Source organism: Pogoniulus pusillus, chromosome 13, assembly GCF_015220805.1.
Source record: "Pogoniulus pusillus isolate bPogPus1 chromosome 13, bPogPus1.pri, whole genome shotgun sequence".
Lineage (NCBI taxonomy): Eukaryota > Metazoa > Chordata > Aves > Piciformes > Lybiidae > Pogoniulus > Pogoniulus pusillus.
In genome coordinates, this window is record NC_087276.1 from 22,742,401 (window position 1) to 22,749,967 (window position 7,567).

The following is a 7,567-nucleotide window of genomic DNA, read 5'->3' on the forward strand; positions in this document are numbered from 1 at the left end:
TTAGCACCCTCTCTGTAAAGATTTTCTTCCTGATCTCCAGTCTAAATCTTCCCCCTTACAGTTCTAAATCTTCCCTCTTCCAGCTCAAAGCCATTGACAGCATTTCTTCCTTCTCTCTAGTCTGAATTTCCCCCTTTTAGTTTAAACCTTCACCCTTTGTCCTGTCAAAACAGGTCCTGTTAAGAAGATTGCCCCCATGGGACAAAGGAGTCCTGTGGGGGTGTGTGAGGGCCATAGAATCATAGAATCATCCAGGTTGGAAGAGATCTCCAAGCTCATGCAGTCCAACCTAGCACCCAGCCCTGTCCAATCAACTAGACCATGGCACTAAGTGCCTCATCCAGGCTTTTCTTCAACACCTCCAGGGACAGAGACTCCACCACCTCCCTGGGCAGCCCATTCCAATGTGCAGTTTCCAACACAGCACCACAATGCTGCTGCAGCTCCTTGTTGAGGCAGCTCTCATCTTGAGCTGTTGGCTCGCTAATTCATGGAGGTGGCAACCAAAGGGAGAGAGGAAGTGGACAGAGGTATTGAATGCAGCCTCATCAGGGTTGCTGATGACACCAAGCTGTATGGTGCAGCAGACAGGCTGGAGGGCAGGGATGCCATCCAGAGGGACCTGGACAGGCTGCACAGATGGGCACAAGCCAACCCTGTGAGGTTCAACAAGACCAAGTGCAAGGCCCTGCAGCTGGATCGGGGCAATTCCAAGCACAACTACAGTCTGGGAGAGCAGCCCTGGGGAGAGGGACTTAGGGGTGCTGCTGGACAAGAAGCTCCACACCTGGAGGTGTTTAAGGCCAGGCTGGATGAGGCTCTGGCCAGCCTGAGTTAGGGTAGGATGTCCCTGCCCATGGCAGGGAGGTTTGAACTAGGTGATCTTTGTGGTCCCTTCCAACTCTGATTCTATGATTCTAATTATGGGTTGCTTTAAGGTTCTGTGGTGCTTTGCTGGGCTGCTTTGCCACTCAGATACTGAGGAGGTGCACTGGATTTTTCCAAAGCAGCATGGGAAATACCTCCCACTTCATTCTGGGCCCTCAGGATCCCCACTCACACCACAGAGTTTGCATAAAAGCTGACTTTTGGGAGCGAGTTTGTTTTTAAAGCAGTTAATTAACCAACAACTCCAAGTGCTAAATAGCATCCAGCTTAGCAACGAGCCTGATCTTCTCATCTTCTCAGGGATGGAGGTTGTCCTCAGTGCCCAGCAGTCCATTTATCCACTCCTGGTGCAAAGGAGCAACCAGGGCTGGGTTGTCCAGCCCATTTATCCACTCCTGGTGCAGAGGAGCAAGGATCTGTGCCTGCCTTTTCTCCATGCCCTCTCCAGTGGTTTGCAAGCTGCAGGCACCAGTAGAAGCAAGCTGGGAATTATTTGGGTGTGCTGCAGATTCTCCAGCACTTGAAGATTTGAACCCCAGGAGTTTTTTTTTTCCAGAAGATCTGCTGTGGCTCACAGAGAACTTCTGAACTTGGTGTGGAAAGGTATGTCCTGGATTGCGTGTGAAGTCAGACTCAATGATCATAATGGCTCTGTCTGGCTGCAAGAGAAGCAGCTCCCACGTGGGGTTTTCTGGGCTTTCATGTCAGAATATTCTCAAGGAAGGCTCACAGCAGAGGTGAAATGGCAGATCAACACTGAAGCAACAAGCTGAGGCTGTGGGGTAGGGCTCAGGGGGGAAATCAAAGGGAAGATGTCTTTGTTACCAACCCAGCTGCAACTTCCTGCTCTGGGTAGAAAATACCCTAGGAGGTGGCTTGTCAGCAGATGCCTTTACCTTGCCTTGCTTCCCCATAAGAAGTGAATAACCAAATTGTAGGGCAAGAGGAAGGTGGAATTCCCAGAAATTATCATCCTGAGGTAAGCACAAAGGCAGGCTCTGTCTTCCAGGTCTCCAATCCTTGTAATCAGGTACAGGTTGTCAGTGGAGGAGAGGGCTTTCCTCCACTAAACCCAAGCTATAAACAAGTGCTTTTGATGAGCACTGTCAATTTGGAGTCATGGCTTTGAATTCAGGGGGTGTGATATGGACTCCATCCAGGCTCAATGCATCTGTTTGCATCGTGGATGTCCTCTCCATAGTTCTCCTTTTTGCTCATAGAATGGTTTAGGTTGGAAGGGGTCTCAATTATCATCTAGTTTCAACCCCCTGCCACAGGCAGGGACACCTCCCACTAGAACAGGTGGCTAAAGGCCTCATCCAACCTGGCCTTGAACACCTCCAGGGAGGGAGCAGCCACAACCTCCCTGGGCAACCTACTCCTCCATCCTTTAGCCCTTATGGTGCCCCACAACTCTTTCTCTTCTCCATGTTTGTGATGTACATGGCATAGATCTTGTGGCTCTTGCCATGGTGGAGGTTTTGGGTTGTGCCTCATGAGGCACCTTAATCCAGCATATTTCCCTAGACCAAATGGGATATTTCCTAACTGAAGAGTCAGTTGAACTCCTCAACCATAATGTGGTTTTCATCTCCAAAATGTCATATTACTTATGGTGAAAGAAAGGAAGAGCAAGACCCAGCTCTTTCATTTGGGAACATAACTGGTGCTTTGGCAAGCAGCTCAGTGGATGTAGCTAATATGTTATACAAGCACATAAATTATTCTGGGACAACAATGATGACATTTTAGTATAAGCCACTGTTTTCCAGCAAAAAAAAGTTGACATTCTGGGAGGGAAATGCCTTATCTTTCAAAAGAACATTGTTCAGGTGCAGTGACAGCAGTGCAAGCATGAATCAGATTACTTACATTGGACTTGCTTTGTTGATGGATCTACAAGACTTTGCTGTTTGGCCTTTAAAAAGCATCCAGGGTGGGTGTGAAACAAGGAACCTGAGGGGAGAAGCCAATCGTGGTTTGCCTGGATGAGGAAGCTGGATTCCATGGGCTTGAGGAAATGTGCCCAAGGTCTGATGCTATTTAATCTTCTCAGTGATGATTCAGATACTCAAAATGAGGCTACTCTTACTAAATTAGCAGGTGACCTTACTAAATTAGCAGGTGACCTTGGTGCTGGAGGGACTACCTTGGCATGGCTGAGAGGCTGAAACTCAGAATGCTCCCAGCAGGCTGAGTGAATGACCCTCAAAATAAAATGAACTGGGGAACAAGTGGGAGGTACTGCAAGAATTAGCTGTGGGCAACTGGAAAGGACTTCACACCAGCTGGACAAGTAGAGTGTCTTCAGAAAACAGCCTGGAGACTGCTACAGGCCATGAGCTGAGCATGAATCAGCAGCCTGGTGGAGAAAGTGAAGGGGTGAGGGTTTGGGCTCAGGAAGGGAGAAGTGGAAAAATCGATGACAGCAATCTTCAAAGCACTGCTGCAAAAACGAGAGGGAATGATCAGTTCTCCACATGTGAGGTGCAGAGGAGAGGTTAGAGTTTCACTGAGAGGTTCGGGCTGGGTTTTGTTGAAAGCTGCTAAGGGGGGAGGACAGTGAAGTGATGTTACAGATCTCCTGCTTGCTTTAAGAGCAGCTGGTCCTGCCTTTGAGCAGAAAGGACCAATTCAACCCTCTGCTGCTCCTGGGATGGGTGTTCATAGGCTCACAGGTTCGCAGGTTGTCAGGGATTGGAAGGGACCCAAAGAGATCATCGATTCCAACCCCCCCCTGCCAGAGCAGGACCACACAGTCTAGCTCAGGTCACAGGGGAATGCATCCAGACAGGCCTTGGAAGGCTCCAGAGAAGGAGACTCCACAGCCTCTGTGGGCAGCCTGTGCCAGTGCTCTGTGACCCTTCCAGTAAGGAAGTTCCCCTTGTGTTGAGGTGCAACCTCCTGTGCTGCAGCTTCCATCCAGTGCTCCTTGTCCTATCCCAGGGAGCAGTGAGCAGAGCCTGTCCCCCCACCCCTTCCTGACCCCCAGCCCTCAGATATTTATAAACATTTATTAAATCCCCTCTCAGTCTTCTCTTCTCCAGACTAAATGTTGTGGCTTTGCCATCAGCCCTTTCTCGGGCAGAGCACATCAGGACCATTCTCCATCAGCCTATTGCTAGCTTTGGTTTCATGGCGCTGATAACTTGCACCCAAAGGGCTTAGGAGAAACCTGGCTCCATTCCTTTGGGGAAGAAACAGTTTATTCTTGCAAGCAGGTATTTGCTAATCACCTTCCACCCTGCTGCACAGCTTTCCTCTGCGCTGTGATTATGTTACCCTGTGAAAAAGGAGATGTGGCAACAAGTCAGAGCACGGGGAGCAGAGGAAGGCTAACATTTCACTGTGCTTGTGTGCTAATCTCCATCCTCCTCTCCCAAATCCTCTTAACCTCTGTGGGTTTGGTTGGTTTTGGTGTTTTGTTTGTTTGTTTGTTTTTTCAGTCACCTCTTTTTACACCCAACATGACAAGCAAAACCAAAAAGCCAACCCAGCTGAGCAGCAGATCACCACCACTGGATCACAGGGTGTAAGGGGCTAGAAGGCACCCAAGGAGATCACTGAGCCCAACTTTCAGGCTGGTGAGCTCTGCTAGCTAACTAACCTGCTCAAATATTTATGAAGAGACTAAATGTTGATCATTTGATCTAAAACTGTCTGCTCACTGCTCTCTTTCTTGCCCCACTTATTGTCTGGCTGTGCAGTGTAATTTTAGGCTGTGCTGGATGCACTCATCTTTTAAAGACGACTGTGACCAAGTAATCGAGGCTGTCATCGCAGCAGAACCTGGCTTGGGAGGCAAAAATCTCCCCACTGCTCTTTTTTCATTTCCTGGCTCAGCATCAGGGGAAGAGATTATGTGATCTGATAGGTAAAATTATCCCATCAGAGGTGAATGTCCTCATAAAAGGCTTTTGCAGGCTTGGTTGTATGATATCCCTGAGAAGGTTACGTTCAGTTGGAGCCCTTTATTGCAGGGAATGCTCAGTCCCTATGGAAATCCAATGGGACAAAAGGTGATTCTAGCTCCTGAGACACCCACAGCTACATACACACAGAGGTCAAGGATGCAAAACTGTTGCATTTCCCTGACTGAAAGAGGGAGGGGGACAAAAGAAACAACAAAACACAGCAAAGTTGGATAGAATCATGGCATTGTTTCAGTTGGAAAAGACCTCTAAGATCATGGAGTCCAACCAATGCTTGGCTCAAAACCGAGAGCTGAATTTTGCTAGCTGGTTAAAATTGAGGCTGATGAGCTCTGCTTGGTCTGTCTGGCCAAGAGCCAGAGAAAATGACCTAGAAATTCTTCATTGGTGGTTTGGGGGAAATCTGATCAAGTTCAGTGAATATGCAGAAAGAAAAATGTGAATCTCTTGGGGTGACCTTCTCCAAGACCTCTGCCCATTCTTCTCATGGCTTGTTCAACTGCTTCCCTTTCTCAGTGTGGTTGGAAAGGAGGTTTTAAAAAGCCAAAAAGCAACTTTCTAAGATTTACTTTGAGTGATGGAAAATCAAGAGTTTGGGATTGCAACAGACTGCTTTGGTTTGGAAGAGACCTTTAAAAGGCCATCTAGTCCAATCCTCCTGCAATCAGCAGGGACAACTACAACTAGAGGAGGTTGCTCAGAGCCTCATACAACCTGATCTGAAATCATTTCAGAGATGGGATATCTACCACCTCTCTGGGTGGTCAGTGCCAACAGCCTGATGCCATAGCAGCAGCAGTAGTGAGGGATGTAGAATCCCTGCTGGGGATTGTCCTCTCCCACTGCAGGGTCCTGCCCAGGAGCTGGAGGAGCATGATGCACCAAGCATCTCCCAGCTGCTGGATGAACTCTCTGCATGGGAGAGCTGAGCCTGGGAGACTTCAGCAGTTGGAGAAGAGAAGAGAAGAGGATCTGTCTCTCTATCAGCCTGAGGGGTTTTGGGGAAGGAGGAGGGCAAAGGGAAGAAGTAACTTGCTGTTCATGCTTCTGGGACTAACTCATCTTCATCAGTGACCTGGGTGAAGGAACTGAGTGTGCTCTCAGCAAGTTTGCTGAGGTGGTGGAGTCTCCTTCTTTGGAAAGATTCCAAACCCACATGGACACTGTGATTCTGGGCAAGCTGCTGTGGGTGACCATGCTTTGGCAGGTCCTTTTCCACCCCCACCATGCTGGAGTGCTGGGATTCAGTGAAATGGATGAGGATGCTGGTCAGAGGGGCCCAGAGGTGGGCACCAAGCACTGGCTCATCAGCAATGAGTAGGTGATGTGGGCAAAGGTCTGATGGATTACTTGTCATGGAGATGGAGTGGCTGAGCTGGACTGATCCTTTATCAGCCCTGTCTTGGTGGTTTTGGCACACTGCAACTCACTTTGCCACCCCAAATACCCCACTTCAAACCATGGAGCAGCCTCTTCACGGGTTGGAGTTTGTTCCTGCTTTTTGGGGAGGCTGGGGGAGATGGAAGGCAGCACACTGCACATCCAAGAAGTGTGCTTTCAATTAAAAGAAGGAAAAGCTCCAATGGATCTTTAACTCACCATGGGTTAAACATCACAGTAAAGAGCATTCAAGCTGCTCTTCCATTGCAAAGGAACCACCAGTTGATGTGTGTGACTGCAAGCAGGTGGTTCCTGTTCCTATTAGCAATGAGTAATCCAAGCTCTCGGAGGATCTCTTCAGAGACAATCCGGGCAGACCTGGAAGTCCAATGTGCCTTTTAAACCATAAGCATTTCCCCTTCACATCCCAGAATTCTCATTTCCAAGTATTTTTAAGGAGCTCTTGGCCAGCAGATCAGGATCATCATCTCACTGTGTACAGGGAGGGGAAACCCATAAATTAAAGACATTCCCTGCTCCTTGCAGCCTTCAGGGAAACCTAAGCCAAAGCTCCTTGCGGGTGGTAGATGGAGGCTCTGCCCCTCATTTCCCCACCCCATCACCAGCCTCTGCAGGGTCTATCAGTATGGCTCACACCTCCAAGCTCTAGTAGCTGTGCTGAGTTGGGTTGTGCCTGGCTGAAATACCTTGGCATGGGCTGTTTTCTGCCCCTTGCAGTGCTTGATGCTGGAGCAGAGACTCTTTTGATGTTGTCAGCACACTGCTGGCATCTCAAGGGGCTTATGCTACTGACATGTAACAAATCACTGCTCTGCTTCGAGACCTAATGAGAGCCACTTCTGCATGCCTGCAGGTACGTTTAGCTATCTCAGGTATCACTAAGGATTTTTCTCTCTCTCACCACCTGGTTCTGCCTCATTGAGTCCTTGCAAGGACCCTGTTCTGTCCTACTGCTCCTGCTATTGCTCTGGGCTGTTGGCACAGGCCACCCAGATAGTGGTAGATGCCCTATACCTGGAACTATTTCAAATCACATTGGCTGGGGCTCTGAGCTCTAGTTGTAGATGTCCCTGCTGACTGAAGGGGAGTTGGACTAGGTGAGCTTTAAAGGTCCCTTCCAGCACAAACCTGTCTATGGTTCTGTGATTCTCTTTTTATTCAGCTAGGAAGGAGGTGAAGGAAATGCCATTGGAATGGGCTGCCCAGGGAGGTGGTGGAGTTGCCATCCCTGGAGGTGTTGAAGCAAAGCCTGGATGAGGCACTTAGTGCCATGGTTTGGTTGACTGGATAGGGCTGGGTGCTAGGTTGGCCTGGATGAGCTTGGAGGTCTCTTCCAACCTGGTTGA